The following is a 19,235-nucleotide window of genomic DNA, read 5'->3' on the forward strand; positions in this document are numbered from 1 at the left end:
TATCTTTTGAATCTCTATATTTTGGTTTCTTTTCCTTTTCTCTTTTTATATCTCTTCCTTTACTTATTTTTCTGCGTGCTCCTTCCTTTTCATTTCTCTCTGTTTCTGACATGCTTTCCTGGTGCTCCTGCAAAAGTCGCTGCCCTTCCTTAACAGCTGGTTCACATTTCTTATCCTGGATACAAGCCTTAATCAACTTCCATAGCGATCTTATTCCTGCTTTCACTTTCCCTTCAGCTTCCTCTCTTGCTATATCTCTCCCTAACTTTTCCCAACTAGGTATTGTCAGCAACCCAGTGGGGGCAAACCAAGGAGCAAGTCTGTCTGTCTCTTTTAAGAACCCTCTCACTATACTTTCAGAAATCTTTAGACCTCGTTCTTGGTTGGTTTTTTTTTTTTTACTTTTTATTAGGTATTTTCCTCATTTACATTTCCAATGCTATCCCAAAAGTCCCCCATACCCTCCCACCCACTCCCCTACCCACCCACTCCCACTTTTTGGCCCTGGCATTCCCCTGTACTGGGGCATATAAAGTTTGCGTGTCCAATGGGCCTCTCTTTCCAGTGATGACCGACTAGGCCATCTTTTGATACATATGCAGCTGGAGTCTAGACCTCGTTCTTTAAGCAAGGCTTGCACCAGCCCTACTAACTGCATAGACTGGCCAGTACCCATGATCGTCCTGGACGAAAGCGTTCTTGAGACACTCACTTATCTACGTGAAATTCTGAGTCCCAAGATGAACTCATGAATTTATCTACACTCTCTTTATGATCGTATGTATCTGCCAAGCTATTCCCAGAAGATGCACTCGTGTCCAGGGAGATGAAAATTAAGACAATAACACAATATCAGGACAAGAAAGAAAACAAGCAACCCAACCCTAGCAACAATTACCAGATGTATTCCGAAAGAAAGCATACCTCTCAGAGACTTACATTAATTTCTTTTTACTTACTGGTACCTCCGTTTCCAAGCTGAAGAGTTCTGAATCCACGAAGTCGAATCCTTCTCAACAGCCTTTATTGTTGGTACACTTCTTCTCCCCATGATGCAGTTCTAAATCCTCCCTGTAATGGGGTGGGGGGGGGTCTTTGCTTGTGCCTGAAGATGTCTCGTCCTGGGATTCGGCACCACTTGTGAGCGCCCAACTCGCAGGCAAAAAAGACTCCACAACAGGATCCTTCTGCACACATTTATTGGGAGAGTTTGATTGCAGAGGCGAAAAACCCCAAGCCCCAGAACTGGTGCTGCTTATATAGGCCTAGGAGAGGCGTGTCTACACCCGATTGGTTATACTTTCAGTACCTCATTTGCATACCTCCGGCCAGGCAGTGATTTGGCAAAAAGTATACTGCACATGAGCACATTGCTTCTTTACCCAGACTTATGGGTGGTGGCCAGCAGTAGCCAGTGCTATCTTGTAATGGCTTATGTGGCTTCCCACAATGCTCCATATTTATCCTTGCAAATAAGTATGACAAATATTTAGTACATCTACGTTCCCTGTGTGGATTTATGTTACTTTCCTTCCTCTAGAAATTGTGCCTAACTACAGCAGGCAGCCAATTTAGTTTCTATATCCCATTCTTCTTAGAATCTCAGTTAGGGACATCACTGTATGTTCTCTGTATCCTCACCCTGCTCAGGCCTCCGTCTTGTCCCAGAGTACCCCTCATCAATTTCAGTTCTCACTCTCAGGCTTTTCTGACTCCTCTACCCATAGTTTTGCAACATTCCCTGACCCCTTTATTCTCTCGTTTATACCTTTATCTCTCTTAATTCACTTCCTAAGACTATTTTGTTACATCTTTTGTGTAATATTTGTACAATCTCATTTGGAACCTCCTTATCACCAGTTTCTTTAGGTCAGTGGATTGTAGCATGTTTATGCTGAAATTTATGGCTAATGTCTAGCTATAAATGAGTACATAAGATCCTTGCCTTTCTGTCTCTCATCCATCTCACTCAGGATAGTATACTAATTCCATTCATTTGCTTGAATATTTCAAGATGTGGGGGTTTTGAAAGCTGAATATTATTGTTTTGTGTAGGTGTGCCCTATTTTATTTATTCTTTCTTCAGGTGACAGAAATGTAGCTTTTTTCAAGTTTCTGGGTATTATGAATGAAGCTGAGATAAACAAGTTTCTCTGTGATACAGTGGGGTTTAATGGGTATATTCCTAGGAGGGTTATAGCTGGGTCATTAGGTCAACATATTACTAGTTTTCTTAGAAAACATCAAATTGATTTCCAATAAGCTCCTACAAGTTTGAACTGCCACCAGCAATGCAGGAGTGTTTTCTCTTTTTACCTGGTCTTGACATCATGTGCTACGAATTCAGATATTTTTATTTTACCCATCCTGGCAAGTTTAAAATGTTATCTCAAGATTCTTTGACTTTCATTTCACTGATGACATTTTAATAATGGTAGCATGATGTCTATGTTTGTCTTAACCTGAAGAATACATGCTCATGCCAAAGAGACTATAGTATGTGTGAATGCTAGATTCTACCCCACACCAGTTCCACCTCCACATGATCAATTACCTGAGTTGAAACCATCCTCAGCTATGGAGGTACACTCTCAAGTTTCAAATGATGACTAGCATCAATCCCTCTTGTTTAGGGACTTTCATGGGAACTACTCATCCAACAAGACAGCTAAATGTTATCTGTTCATACCAATTGCCTATTTAACAAAAATGGCAAGTTCAGTCTCTGTATTCTTTGTTAAAAGAAGTACTCAATACATCCAGGTTATTTCCACTGAATTGTATTTCCACATTTCCCTTCAAATACCTTCCATTTCCACCAGTTTCTCTCCATCCTCTGTCTGTCGATATCCTAAAACTGATCACTTCCTTTCCTGTATTTTGGTCACCAATAACAAAAATGATCTATTTCCTCTTCCCAGAGAGATACATCTTTCTCTGTTCATACCTGTTCTTTATGTAGCTCTCTGGGCCTGTGCATCATAGCTTTTTATCATTTATTTAACATCAATTGTCCACTTTTAAGCCAATACATACAATATTTACTTTCTGTGCCTGAGTTATTTTATTCAGGATGATTCCTTTCTTGTTCTATCAGTTTTACCGTAAATCTCATGATCTCATTTTATTTTATACAGGTGAGTCATCCTGCATTGTGTAGATGCAGTACATTTTCTTTATCCTTTCTTAATTTGAATTGCATCTAGTTTTTTTTCCATTTTTCTGACTCTTTTAAATAAAACTAAAAGGAACTTATTTAAGCAAGTGGCATTGTGGTAAGATAGAATATATTTTGGATGCATATATAAGAGTGTTAAAGCTGGGTTTGATGGTAAAACTAATGCCAATTATCTTAGAAATTTCCATATTGATTTCCATAGTTGCTCTTTAAGTTCAGACTCACATAGACAATTGTGGTATATTGTCCTTGGCCTATATTGTTACAAATATGAGTAATGACTATTATTATTATTATTATTATTATTAAAATATAAATTAAATTTAAATATAGTTATAAGATGTTTTTATTTTTATTGGATATGTTCTTTATTTACATTTCAAACATTATCCCTTTACCTGGTTCGCCCCAACCTGGGAAACCACATAGTCCATTTTCCACCCATGATTCTCTAGGGATGTTCCCCTTCCCACCTACCCATTCCAGACTTCCTTCCCTGCATTTCCCTACACGGAGGCAACTAATCTTCAAAGGACCAAGGACCTCTTCTCACATTGAAGCCCAATAATACTCTGCTACATATGCGGCTAGAGCTATGCATTCTTCCATGTATACTTGAGCTCTGGGTGGCCTGGTTGCTTGATACTTTTGTTCTTTCTATGGTTTTGGAAACCCCTTCAGCTCCTTTAGTCCTTACTCTTAATCCCTCCATTGGAGAGCCATGTTCAGTCCAATGGTGGCCTGTAAGCATCTGCCTCTGTGTTTGTCAGATTTTGGCAGAGCTTCTATCTAGACAGATATTTCATGATCCTGTCAGCACACACTTCTTATATTCCAAAATAGTCCCTGGGTTTTGTGTCTGTATTTGAGATGTTTCCCCAGGAGGGGCAGTCTCTGCATGGCCATTTGTTCAGTCTCTGTTCCACAATTTCTCTCTGCATTTGCTCCCTTGGATACTTTGTTCCCCTTTCTAAGAAAGAAAGAGGCCTCCACACTTGGTTGGCTATAACCTTCCTATAATATATCTTTAGAATCGTTAGGTGTATGTCTTGCCTTAGGAATTATACCAGTATTTGTCTTGGCTATAAACTTGCTGTAAATTGTCTTTAGAATCTTGACATATGTTTCTTGCATTAATGATTACACAAGTACATATCATGAAGAGGAGGAAAATCTTTTTGCTGTGTTCTTGAATTTGCAAGTATTTTATTGAATAATTTTGCATGTATACCTGTTAGATAAACTAATCATAATCCCCTTTCTTCAATGAATCTTTATTTAGCTTGTGTGTTAAGGTAACTATAGTTTCAGAAAATGACCTGTGATGTTTCTTATGTATGTCCTTTGTGGAATAACTTGAGAGGTCCTGATGTTAGTTCTTTGGAATTCTGGTTGAGTTTTTACCTAAAACCAATTTGGACATAGGCTTTGTTGTGGTTGGGAGTATTCAAATGAGTGTTGCTATTTCAATGGGAGACATTGATCAATTTAACTTGCTTGTCTGTCCATGACTTTCCTTTGGTAAGTATTTCATATCAAAAATAATTACTTTTATTAGATTTTATTAGGTTTTGTGCAGTGCTAGTTTTTAAAGTGTGTCCTAATATTTCCCTTCAATGTCTGCTATTTTCTTCTTTCACTATTATTTTTTTTTATCTATTCATTTACTATTTTGATGTTTTTCTATGACTTTCTTATTGGTTGAATAATGACCAGTCTATTTTGCTAACTTTATTAAAGAAACATTTTTTCCTATTTCTTTCTGTAATTGTCTTTTTATATTATTTAATGCATCCCTCATTTCCATAATTTGTTGCCATCATATTTCCTTAGGTATATTTAAACCTTTTGTTGTTGTTGAAACTTTAGATGTGCTGTTCACTTACCAGAATGAGATCTCTCCTATTCCTTACAGAAATACTTAGTTCTATTAACTTTTCTTTTAGCGGCTCTGTCACTATGTCCCATATATTTGAGATTTTGTGTCCAAATATTCATTGAATTCTAGAAAGTTTTCAATATTTATTTTTATTTTTGTCTTGATACATTATTTCATAAAACTACTAAGAGTTGTTCATTTTCCATGAAGGTAAACCTTCTGTGGTTCCTTTTGTATTTGTTGACCATCATTAATTCATGGTGATCTTCTAGAATGTATTGAGATATTTACATTTTTCTAGATATTTTGAGTCTTGCCTTATTTCTGAGTAGGTAGATTTTGGAGAAAACTGTGTGAATTGCTGAATAAGAATTTTATTCTTTAAAGCTTAGCATAATGATCGGTATATATTTGTTACATTAAATTGATTTATAAGATTAGTTAACTCCAATATTTTTCATTTTTCATTTTTGTCTGGATGAATTATCCACAGCTTTGAGTCTGTAGTTGAAGGTGTGTGCATTCTCCATCTGTATTAGTCAGACTATAGCACAACCTCTCTGGGACAACTATACCAGGCTCCTATCACCAATTGTTCTTTGTATCAACAATTGTGTCTGGGATTGGTGTCTGCAGAAGGGATGAACACAGGTGGGAAAATCTCTGGATGGCCTTTTATGGGGTCTCTGCTCCACTCATTGTCCCTGCACTTTCTTCTGACAAGAGAAATTCAGTATTAATATTTTTGAGGTAGGTGTGTGGCCCCATAGCACAAGTAGGGACCATGCCTATCCACTGGATCTGTTCTATGTATCCAGCCACTTCTCTTGAAATTGTTTTTCAGGTGTAGGTGTTCTCTCATGGATTTTTTTGGGGGGATCAGTTATGTGCAGTATCATATCATCTACAAATACTGTTATCTTGAATCCCTCCTTTTCAATTTGTATTATTTTAATCTCATTTCGTTGTCTAATTGCTATGGCTAGAATTTCAAGTAGGATATTTAGTATATGGGGGGAAGTGGACAGCCTTGACTTGTCCCTGAATTTAGTGGGATTGCTTCAAATTTCTCTTCATTTAATTTCATGTTGGCCATTGCTTTGCTGTAAATTTCATATGTTCTATTTATGGATGGTCCTTGATTTCCAGATTTCTTCAATACTTTTAGAAAGAAAAGCTCTTTTATTTTGTAAGTGGATTTTTCAGAATCTAATGAGATGATTAGGTTTTTTGTTTGTTTGTTTGTTTTTGTTTTTTTGGTTTTTTGGTTTATTGTTTTTGTTTCTTTATATAGTGAATTATGATGGATATCCATATATGGAGCCATCTCACCATCACTGGGATTATGTGTTCTTGATCATAGTGAATGACAATTTTGATGTGTTCTAGGAATAAGTTTGCATGAATTTTTTTCTTTACATCAATATTCATGAGAGAATTTGGATATTTTTTTTTCTGCCATTTGGGGTCTTTGAATTTTATATGTATCAGTTTAACTGTAAATTCATAGAATGTGCTGGGTTGTGTTCCTCCTTTATCCTTTTTATAAAAGAGTTTGAGAAGTAATGATATTAGGGCTTTTTGAAGGTCTGATAAAATTTTGCACAAAGATCATCCGGTCTGGGTTTTTGTTCTTGGTAGAATTTTACTGACTGATTCAATTTCCTTAGGGTATATGGTACTGTTTAATGGTTTATCTGATCTTGATTTAACTTTGGTACTTGGTATCTGTCTGGAACATAATTCATTTCATCTAGATTTTCCACTTTTATTGAGTATAGATTTTTGTAGCAGGGTTTGGTAATTTTTTTAATTTCTTCATTTTCTGTTGTTATGTCTCCATTTTCATTTCTGACATTGTTAATTTGAATATGGTCTCTGTGCCTTCTCATTAGTCTGGCAAAGTATGTATTGTATTGATTTTCTCCAAGAATCAGCTTCTACTTTTGTTGTTTGTTTGTTTGTTCATTTGTTTTTTATTTTGTTTTTTTGTCTATGTTTTGTTTTGTTTTTATTCTTTGAGTAGATATATTTGTTTCTAGTTGGTTAATTTGAGCCCTAAGTTTGACTATTACGTATTGTCTACTCCTCTTAGGTGTATTTGCTTCTTTATTATTGAGCTTTATGATGTGTTGTTAAGCTGCTAGGATATGGTCTCTCTAAATTTATTTTGGAAGCACTCAGAGCTATGAATTTTCCACATACTACTGCTTTCCTTGTAGCCCATAAGTTTCATTATGTTTTGCTTTCATTTTTGCTAAATTCTAAAAACACTTTAATTTCTTTCTTCCTTGATCAAGTTTACATTGAGTAGATAGTTTCTCAGCTACCATGTATATATAGGCTTCCTGTTCTTTTATTGTTGAAGCACAGCATTGGTCTTTTTGATCTGATAGAATGCATAGGATCATTTCAATTTTCTTGTATTGGTTGAGGCTTGTTTTGTTGTTGTTGTTTGTTTGTTTTTGGTTTTTGTTTTTTTTTGGGGGGGGTTGTTTGTTTTTTGAGACAGGGTTTCCCTGTGTAGTCCTGGCTATCCTGGAACTCACTCTCTAGACCAGGCTGGCCTCAAACTCCACTTGCCTCTGCCTCTCAAGTGCTGGAATTAAAGACCACCACTGCCTGTCTGGTTGAGGCTTGTTGTGTGTCTGATTATATAGTCTATTTTTTGAGAAGGTAACATTAGGTTCTTGGAAGAGAGTGTATTCTTTTGTTTTAGGGTAAAATATTCTGTATATATCTATTAAGTCCATTAGGTTTATATCTTCTCTTAGTTTCACTGTGTCTCTGTTTAGTTTCTGTTTGTATGATCTGTCTATTGGTGGGAGTGGAATATCAAAGTCTCCTATTATTGTGTAAGGTAGGATCAAGGTATGTTTTGAGCATCTTTAATTTTCTTTTTCAAATGTGGGTGTCCTTGCATTTGGGGCACAAATGTTCAAGATGTTCAAAATTGAGAGCTTATCCTGCTGGATTCTTCCTTTAATCAGTATGTAGTGTTCATCTCCATCTTTTTTGATAATGTTTGATTGAAAATCTATTTTACTAGATACTAGATTTGCTACTCCAGCTTGTTTCTTTGGGCAATTTGCCTGGAAAATATTTTTCCAGCCTCTTATTTTGAAGTAGTATTTGTCTTTATCACTGAGGTAGATTTCCTGTATGAATCAAAATGCTGTTCCTGTTTAAATGTCCAACCTGTTAGTCTATGTCTTTTTCTTGGGATAATTAAGCCCATTATTGTTGAGAGATATTAAGAATCAATAATTTTGCTTCCCATTATTATCCATTGTAGAGGTGGACATATGTATGTATGATTCACTTCTTTTGTTTTTGTTGTGAGGTTAGTTTCTTCTTTCCTTTTGGGTGTAGTTTCTCTACTTGTGTTGATTTTTTTTCTTCTATTATTCTCTGTAGGACAGGATTGTGGAAATATATTGTATAAATTTGGATTTGTTTTGGATTACCTTGATTTCTTCTTAATTATTTGACAGTTTTCTTGATTATATTAGCATAGGTTGACATTTTTATTTTCTTAAGGTCTGTGTGACAACTTCTCAAGATTTTTAGCTTTTAGAGTTGATGAGAACTCTGGTGTAATTCTGATGAGTATCCCTTTATGTGTTACTTGACCTTTCCACTGATAGCTTTCAATATTCTTTATTTGTTCTGTGCATTTGGCATTTTAATTATTATATAGGAGGGATATCTTTTCTGGTCCTATTTGTTTGATGTCCTGTAGGCTTCTTGTACATTTATGGGCATCTCATTCTCTAGGTTAGGGAAGATATATAAATTTTGTTGCAGATGTCCTGGCCCTTTGATTTGGTAATCTTAACTCTCTTCTACACCTATTATTTGCTCTTTTACCTTTACAATTTCTAATTTTTTTCTTCTATCTACTTGGTGTATTGATTAGTATATGGCAATTGTACTTTCTTTTCTGATCTGATACATTTGTTCTCCTGCATGTGTCTTGTGCCTTTAGATGTGTCTTCTTTTTAGGAAAGGAAGTCAATTCTATGATTTTGGTAAAATTATTTTCTTGGCCTTTCAGTTGGTATGCTCCATTCTTTATACATAATATTCATAATCTATATTTTTCATAGTGGCTGATATATCTTAAATATTTTCTCTCATGGAGTTTTATATTTAATATTTTCTTTGATTGCTGTATCAATTTCTCCTCTAGTGACTTCAATGCCTGAGATTCTGTCTTCTATCTTTTGTATTTTATTGGCTAAACTTATCTTGTTTGCCTTCCCCACTTTTTTATTCCAGATATTTCCACAGATTGTCTTTCTTTTACTGTTTTCTTTCCTTTTTCAGGTTTGAAAAACATTCATTTGTTTCCTTCCATAGTTTGTTATTCCATGATCTTCTTTTGTAGACTTACTTATTTCCTCCTATTGCTACTGTTTTCTTGACTTTCATTGACAAATTTCTTACTTTTGTTTTTTGTTTCTGTTGACCTGAATTTCTTCAAGTTATTTTTTTAATATTTTTTTCAAAGACCATACTAATCATTATATTTATGCTTACTTCTATGTTTTTTTTGTTGTTGTTTTTTGTTTGTTTTTTTTTTTTTTTGTACTTTAACTATGTTGGAAAATTAGGACATGCCATTGAAGGAGGCATATTGCTCTGGATTTTATGGGGTTTTGGAATCTAATTATTTACATTTTTGCTGATTATAGGTCTACCAGTTGCCTCCTGTTTTGTATTGGTTGTGTGTGATTTTACTCCATGGCTTTTATTCATCTCTGTATTTTTAGAGAGTAGGTTGGTTGAATTTTGCCTGCTGTACTTGTGTGTTCATGGGCAAGGCTTGCTAATGTTTATTGCTGGTTAATGGTAGGCCAGTGTGATGGTCTGTTAGAACCACAGGATGCATGGGCTACTTTGAAATAAGGATGCTCTAGTTATTTTATTACAATACCGAGACCTGAGAATTATGTATGAGGTAATAGAGACGGTCGCTAGGGTCTATAGATACCCTACACATTCTTCTGGTAAGAATGGCCAGTAATTAACCAGGGGATTTTCCTTCTTTGTATATTTTATAAAGGCTTGAATAAAAAAAGAAATTTTATATATATATATATAAAATAATCAGGAACTCTAATATACACAAATAAATATAAAATAATATATGTACATATAATAAATATATATGTGTATTATAGTACCTGATATTTAATTTTTAATTATGTTATTTTTATTACATTCTTTCTTTATTTAAATTTCAAATGTTCTTAGTTTCCCATCCAAAAATTCCTTACCCCTTCCCCATCCCCTTGCTGCTCAATCTAACCACTCCTGCTTCTTAGCCATGTCATTCCCCTATACTGGGGAGTATGACATTCATAGGACATAAGGCCTTTCCTGCCATTGACAGCCATCTTTTGCTACATATCCATGTAGAGCCATTAGTCCCACTATGTGTTTTCTTTGATAGGTGCTTTAGCCCCAGGGAGCTCTGGCAGTACTGTTAATTCATACTGTTGTTCCTCCTATGACGCTGCAAACCCCTTCAGCTCCTTGGGTACTTTCTCTAGCTCCTTCACTGGGGATACTGTGCTCCATCACAGATGGCTGTGAGCATCCACTTCTGTACTTGTCAGGCACTTGCAGAGCATCTCAGGGGACAACTTTATCAGGCTTCTTTCAGCAAGCTCTTGTTGGCATCTGCCATAGTGTCTAAGTTCGGTGTTTGTTTATGTGATGGATCCCAAGGTGGGGCAGTCTCAGGTTGGTCTATGCTCCTAATTTTGTCTCTGCAACTCTCCGTGGGTATTTTGTTCTCCCTTCTAAGAAGGATCGAAGTATCCACAGTTTGTTCTTCCTTCGTCTTGAGTTTTATGTGTTTTGCAAATTCAATCTTCGGTATTATGAGGTGCTGAGGTATCAGTTATCAGTAAATAGCATTCAGTTATCACTGAATAGCATGTGTGTTCTTTTTTGGTTAGGTTACCTCACTTAGGAGGACATCCTCCAGATCTTTCCATTTGTTTAAGAACTTTATGAATTCATTGGTTTATTTTATGAGTTATATCTACTTTATTTAAAAGCCTTACTAAATATTCAAAGGACACTTTCATCTTAATAAAATATTAGAAATATTTTCCCCTAAAATTATGTTCAAAGATCAATAGTGGACATCGTCTGCAGCCAGAGTGACACCTGACCTTCATGAACCTTGTGAACATTCCTGAGTCTTCATTAACCTTGTGCTACTCTCCCCCTGCTCAGAAGTTGTCCGTCCCTGAGCACTCAGCGCCACCATGCGTGCAGCTGGTGCTCAGGGACAGAGAGCAGTCCTCAAAGTTTGCAGAGGATAGAGTCACAGACATCCTGGTGGGTGACACATGTGAAATGAGGAGCTGATCTGCCAGGCTACCTTGATGTTGTAAAAGTGAACTGTTAGATTTATTTCTTTCACAGGTTAAATGTCTTTGTATTGGCTTGTGTTCAACTGGTTTAAAGTCTGAATCTTGCTTTTGTTGGTACTGAGAAAAATCTTCAGCTACTTCTTTTAAATGAACATCACTGACTTTTGTTGTAGTATGTGTTATAGGAAGAATAAGGTTAGAATCAGGCTGCAACTCCAGTTCCCTTAAGCTCATTGGACCATGACTGGCACATAAATCTTCACAAATATTACCTGAGGCCATATCAGATTGCTGAAATACCACCCTGAAATACCAGGGTCTGCGAGCTGATAAGAATGCTCTGCAGGAGAAGTGGGCTGCAGCATGAGTCCGAACATTCCTGCTGAGATGTCCTCTGCTGCTTTCAGCACAAGCCTCTGTCCTTCACTAAGCTCAACCACACTGTTATCCAAGTCCTCTGCTTGCTGTGAAACTAACAAAACCTGTTCTTGCTTAGTAAGAAAGGGAACGATGGCGTCTTCATAACGCTTTTTATGGGGCCTCCTAATCACCTGCCCTTCACTGGGAGGGTCTCCTTTCATTTCAAGGGCATCCTGCAGAGTGCTGGATAAGCTGTCATTTATGTTCATCAGAAAAAAAGTCCCCAGGTCTCTTGGTGGCCAAGTATTGATCACAGCTAAATAAGATCTTCCCCTCAGATATATGCCTGTCTAGCGTTTCTGTTTCAGTGACAGTTCTCATAGTGTTCTTCAGGGTAGATGAACCAGAACTTGGTATACACCGGAGAGAAGGAGCCTCAGTGCCCTCAGGAAGTGGTGCTAAGGGAGTTGACTCCGAAGGTGCAGGCTGAACAGAAAAGTCCACACTCTCAGGTTCTTCCTTAGCCACACACATTACAACAGCTCTTGGGTAAGGAAATTCTTGAAGAGAGTTAGGATTCTCTTCATTCAGTGGCATGTCTCCACTGTCCCATTGCTTGGGAAGTTCAGGGCTTGATAACTTCAGCTTGTCAAAGGAAATTTCAGACAAAGTTGGGGTAAGAGCTACTGCTGGAGGAGGGGTAGTGACAGGAGTATGTGTTGGCATACTAACAAGCATGACAGCAGGCAAAACACTTCCTTTTTCAACACGTATCTCTTTTATAGAAGAAGCCACATCCAGATCCGATTCACAGGGAGAGGAATCAGGAGTTTTCAATAACATATGCTCCTTCAAAGGTGATGGTGAACAAGGGTGGGTGGGCTGTGGTATAGCTACTGGAGCACAAACTCTTGCCAACAGGTTAGTTTCAGTTTCTGAAAGATCACCAGGAACACTTGTGGCAGCAGGCCTTTGCCTCTCTGCTTCTCTCAGCAAATATGACAATGATGGTCTCAGTCAGAGCTTCTTTGACAAACTGGCTGACCGTGTCTGAGTTCACAGGAACTCTGGGACTAACTGTACGCTGGAGCACTCCACTGATTGTTCCTGCAACAATGTCAGAAGCTGATGGTTCGCTTGACTCACTTAGTGAGACACTGGCATCAAGTCTGGCCTGTTGCTGAAGGGAAAAGAGCCCAGAGATAATTCTTGACATTATCTCTTGTGTTGAATTAAACTATTTTGCAATGTTTCTTTTCTCTCAATTACTTGATGTAAAATATCAGTAGTGTGATGGTAAGCAGAAACTATGGGAGGAAATGAAGGACCATTATAATTTGTAGGAACAACTTCTGTTAAACTCCAACATTGGTGCAGAGTATTCAGGAATTTCGTCACATTTTTCTTCCTCCTGAATAATATCGGTTACTTCATCAAGTTAGTTCCTGGAAGGGGCATCTCTTTTTCATCTACCTTCATAAAGTCTGGAGTCTGGATCCAGGTGTGTAGTGGAGGAAAAGAGGCTTCTTATGGACTTGGGGAAGAGGAAGCCATGTCAGTACCGCTGTATGAAGTGCTATCAATATCCACACTAGATAATATCTGTACAGAGAGCCCAGGAGGATCCTTATTCTCTGATTTCATCTCTATAATGGCTACCTTGGGTTTTTTGACTCCAGAGTTCCCTTTTTGAGATGCCAGAGGAATAGAAGTGACCACAGTCACAGGGCATGGCTTGTTTACTGTGTCTCCAGCAGGTGGCATGGAGTCACTATTGCTTTGGATCTGTACTAAAAGGATTGTCATATGAATTAGATGACCTTCCAGGGTACCGGAAACAGTAGGCCTTTCTCTGCTTGGGCTGAATATTTACTGCTGATCAGCATGAGGTAGTGTGGTGATGGGAAGCTGTATTTTAGAATCCATTTTCATACATGATGCAGCGTGAAAGTCAGTTTGTGTTCTTGCTGACTTGACTTTAGTGCCTTTCCCTCGCTTTATTACCCTTGGCCTCTGTGGCTTGGCAGCACCATTGTTAATAATTTGAAACAAAATTCTTCAATCTATTATTTATCATTACTTGGATGACATTTTATTGGCTGAATCTGGTGCATTAGAGAAATGGGAAACATGAAGAATTCTGCCATGCTATGTGTAACAGATGGCTACAGAAAAAAATACAAAGAGGATATTCACTTAATTATTTGGTTTATAAAAATCAATCAACAAAACATTCAACCACAAACAATACAGATTAGTAGGTACTAATTGCAAGCTGTTAGCAATTTTCAAACATTAATGGGAGATATTAGCTGGCTGAGACTTAACATTAGATTAAGGATTATGAGTTAAGTAATTTCTTTTGCACATTAAAATGGAATTCAATTGTCGACAGTCTGCTATGTCTAAGAGCTGAAGCAGGAAAAGAGTTAAAACTTGTAGAACAGAGACTGCATCATGCAAGTGTGGAGCTATTGAATCCTATACTTGATTGTATTTGTTGATTTTCCTTCAACACATTCTTTTTATAGGGTCATTTTACAAAGGGAAAATAGTATTATGGGATGGATTTTCTTAGCTCACAAAAAAGTAAAACATATAAAGACATGTATAGAAATTATTTCTGAATTAAATATGAAATATAGAATCTATATCAATAGTCAGAAACAGATATGACCAAAATTATAGTACTTCTTTCTATTGCTGAAATTTTGTGACTAAGGTTTGTCAATGAAGAACAAATATGCAAAAAGCAAAGTATACAGTTTATTAAAAGAACTAAATGGTTTCTTCCATGTATAGTAATGAGAACACCAATTCCAAATATACCAACACTTCATCCAGATCCAAAGAAGATGTGCATTTGTGGTTATAAGTTAGACAAAATATGTAAAGTAATCAAAACACAATATGCTTCAGTTCAAAAGAATTATACGCAAATCTCATAGTATCATTAGATTATTCTGAATCTCTTAGTATAATTACTGATTCATTTTATGCAGAAAGTAATTTTGCATATAGTAACAGCGAAATCTGTTTCTAGTAACTCACAATTACCTTTTTTATTTATGCAATTAAAACAAGCCATAAGTAGTAGAAACTATCCATTATATATTACTCATATTCATTGTTATACAAATTTCCCAGGTCCAATGACAAAAGGAAATGGGGAAATTGATGAATTACAAAAAAAAAAAAAAAAAACTGTTACAAACCAAATAATTTCATGATAAACATAGTAATTGGAACGTTTAAGAAAAAAAAAAAAAAACCTCCCACTACTTGTCAAAAAACAATAATAATACTGATAATGATAATGACAATAATAATAATAATAAGTCCTATATATTCCCTATATAATAAAAGTCTGTTACATGCTGTTACTCACCCTAAAGGTGTTAAAAGAAATAATGTTTGACCAATGTTTGTTTTTCATTTTCCAGATTTGGAAAAAATATATTATATATAATAAAATATTAATAATAATAAATAATAATAAAATAAATATAATATAATAATTAATAATAAATAAATATTGATAATAATAAATAATAATAATAAACATATATATACGTGTATATATATATGTATATATTATATACCATATCATTTAAACACACAGTGAGTTTCAATGGGCATCTGCTTTAAGTTCTGAAAACGATGAGTGTGTAATTACACAGTTATTAGAAATAATGGCAATTGTGGGAATACCTGTACAAATAAATGTTGATAATGTTCCTAAATATGCAACTACTAAACTGAAGCATTTCTTTGCATATTACTGTATAAGTCGTATTAGTGATATATTACACAATCCCACAGGACAGGAGATTGTAGCAAGAAGGTGCCAATCATGCCTTAAGAAATGCTTATTAATTAAAAAGGAAGATGTAACACCCCCAGGATCAGGCTTAATATTGTTCTGCTAAGTCTGGGTTTGCTTTGTGCTGGGAAAAGGAACAACAAGGCTGAGAAATACTGGATTATCAAAAGAAGAGAAGAACTAGGCCAAACTATACACTATACAGATGTGCTAATATTAGAATGGAAAACTGCAATAGTGTTAAAATATAAACCTGGTTATGCTTATATATGTACAGGGAATGAAAAATTATAACTACCAATAAAAGTTATAAACATTAGATGTACACATGGAAAAACTTCTCAGCTCAGACATAAAAGTCTTCACAAAGCAAAAAGCCCAGGTATTTCATATTCACAAACTGTATCAGTTATTGATTCTCCAATATATGCATGCAAATAAAATTGACAGGACTAGTGCAAATGATTAATCACTCAGAGACTGTACAACACAGAGACTTGACAGAAAGCAAGTGTCTTGAAAACACAGAGTGCACAACAGAGACACTGGACAGAAAAAGTTGAAAATAGCTTTACAGAAATTTGGCCAATATCCCAATTTTTCGTGGTACACAAAACATATCAATGTCATGAGATAAGTAATTTTAAGAACTTGACTCCCAAAATAAAGAAACAAACAAACAAACAAACAAACAAACTTGACTCCCATACTTCCAAACCTGGGGTGGATGTTTTTGCTCATTTGGTGTGTTAGGCTGCTATTATGTAGGATGTTTACTTATGCTTATTATTGATAATGGTCTTCTGGAAACAAATTAATGTGTAAATCATAAATTGAGCTCTGCTATCTAATTATGCGGGAAAGGATCAAAAATGGAATAAAATTAACTATATATATATATATGTATATATATATATATATATATATATATACATATATGGGTGTGTGGGTGTGTGTATATGTATGGGTGTTTACATAGATAGATAGATAGATAGATAGATAGATAGATAGATAGATAGATAGATAGATAGATAGATAGAGATGATATAGGTATAGATAGATATAGATTTTTTTAATAAAAGTTAAGTCCACTTTACTTTTGCATGGATTAATATATATTGATAAAAATTTAAGGTTATTTTGAAAACTATTATATATTTATTGATTAACTATTATATATTGATAGAAATTTAAGGTGTTTTTTAAACTTTTGTATCTTGATTTTAAAGGTTGTTTTGCTTGACTATGTTTTATTGATCAAAATTATTTGTTTTTCCTTAATTACAGTACTTTGATATATATTTAAAGTTTTCTGAATATCTTTTAATATATCATACATTATAGACTTGTTTAAATGTGATATAAAATTTAAGTTTTATATTTCCCAAATTATTTTATTGTGTATCGATTCTAAATTTTAGAGAAAATTCAATTTTTTTTTAAACAGAGAGGGTGATATGGAGTTGAAGTTTATGGTTTCTTTAAAACAACATTATTAGTATAATATGATGCTTTTCTGGTAGATGTCTTGTGAGCAGACATGTGATATTTTGCTGAAATCAGACACTTGAGAGGGCACATGATGTTCAGAAATAAAATAAGCCAAACCTTACCTTCATTGAAAGCACCCTCTTGCATTGCTACGCTGTACAATGCTTTCCTGGTTTCGCTGATCTTTACTGGTCTTCATTTTGTAGAATATTTGAGCTGATTCTGGACACTTCCAGTATTCTAGCTTATTTAGGGGAGCCTTTCGGTTTTTATTGAATTGTGCTGTCATTGTCTTATCCTTGGTCCCCTTTGATGATCCTTGGCAATAAGAAGTAAGAAGGCACAGTATCATGTACACAGATTCAGTTAGCCAGAGGAGAAGCTGAAAGATACTCATTTATTGTAATAGTTGAGAGTGCCTTTATAACCTCTGCTAAGGTCCTCTCATTCTATAAATGCTCTTCCAGCTCAGAAGGCACAGGCCAAGGGGCTGGACTGATCATAACATGCTTGCCTGTCTTTTTTTTTTTTTTTTCCATTTGCAGATATCAGGCAGATTTCAGGTTTAATAAATGAGGAAGTACCTGATGCCCATGTATATCCAGTTGTGGGTCACTAGTTGGACCATGAAGACTCACTGCTCCTACATGACCACCATTTTTCATTTAAATGTTATCATCTCAATGGGAGGCAGATTTTGCTGTTCCACCCTTTTCTACCCTCAATGGGGGAACAGCATAGGAAACTCTACTGGTCTTTGGTTGCCCCAGCTTTAGGGTCTTGTCGATCACTGACAATTTGTTATGGAATGTCAGACTCCCTTGAGAGCAGGTCTGGGCCAGCCTATTAGGAGGCCTTTCTTATCTCTGAAAACCATGCCTGTAAAACCTGGGTATTAATGACTGTTCAGGGAATACCAGGTACATCAGAACTTCAAGGAAAACTTTAATGACAGAATGCTAGTGCATTATATCACAAGGGACTATTCAAGAGGAATCAAAGAGTCTTTAAAGGTTGTCCTATACTTTTGTGATGAAGCTCAATTCAAAGGACATAGTCAGACATTGTTGAAGTTTAACTTATATATCTGTTTACTGAGGAATATGGACAAATTGAGGAGCTTGGTGGGCCTTGTTCCTTTGTTGGTTAGGCCAACCTCAGACTTTGAAGTAAATTACATGCCTGCCATGGGGTCAGGCAAGGAGATTTAAAGGTAGGGTAACAGGCAAGAGGAGATATGTCTAGTCCCATCTCGAGTTTTCCTGATAATAGACAAACTTTTGCTGCAAAATATTTAGTTACAAAAGGAAGTATGGGCAATGAGATAGTCCCCTGTCCTGGGGCAAGTAGATGCATAATATCCCAGGAAATCCTGTTGCTATTAACTAAATCCTGTAGTGGCCCAATTTCTTGAAAACAATGATGGGGGTATTGTGTTGGCCTGGTAATGGTTCTAAATGGAGGAGGTTAAGTTCTTGACCAGATTTTTTAGGGCCAATAACTGTGGTTCCAATATGGTGTGGGGCATTGGGGTATGCACAGAAAGGCTGGTTTCCAGGCAAGCTGAGATGCTGAACCCTGGGACCCAGTGGCTATAATTTACCTACATGGGATGGAAAGAGTTCTCTCATGCTTCTGGAACTCTGGCTCCTGCTTAAGTTACCGCACCCCACCCCCCCCCGCCAGCCCCCACAAGAGAAGCATGTTTGGAAGTAACATTGGCAATTTTCCGACCTTCTGACATTCAGGCTAAACCCCTCCCCAGTTACCTAGCAACAGTAAAGATAGCAGCTCACTTAAAAGGGGCTGTTTGGCCCCTCCTTGCTCTCTCACTCTTTGTTCTCTTACTCTTACTCTTCCCCTCTTCTTTCTTCTCTTCCTCTAGCCTTTCTTCCCTTTCTCTCTTTCCTGTTCCCCCTTTCTCTCCTCTTGGTCATTGCTAGCCTCTCTGTCTTTTACCTTCCTCCCCCCCCCCCGAGTTTCTCCAATAAAGATCTAAAACCATGGCCTATCTCTGTTCAGCTGCACTCACTCTCACATGTGTGGGAACCTCTCTTACCTCAGCTCTCCCTCACATAACCCCTGGCTACAGGGTGTACCCTGGGATTAATT

At 36.2% G+C, this 19,235-nt stretch overlaps 1 pseudogene; it reads right to left on the reverse strand.

Moving 5' to 3' along the window:
* Nucleotides 1-11,305: 11,305 nt before the first annotated feature.
* On the reverse strand, nt 11,306-17,270 carry LOC110288583 (protein TALPID3-like; annotated as a pseudogene).
* Between the last annotated feature and the right edge of the window lie 1,965 nt (nt 17,271-19,235).

This window comes from Mus caroli, unplaced genomic scaffold (genome assembly GCF_978045245.1).
Source record: "Mus caroli unplaced genomic scaffold, Mus_caroli_1 scaffold_8, whole genome shotgun sequence".
Lineage (NCBI taxonomy): Eukaryota > Metazoa > Chordata > Mammalia > Rodentia > Muridae > Mus > Mus caroli.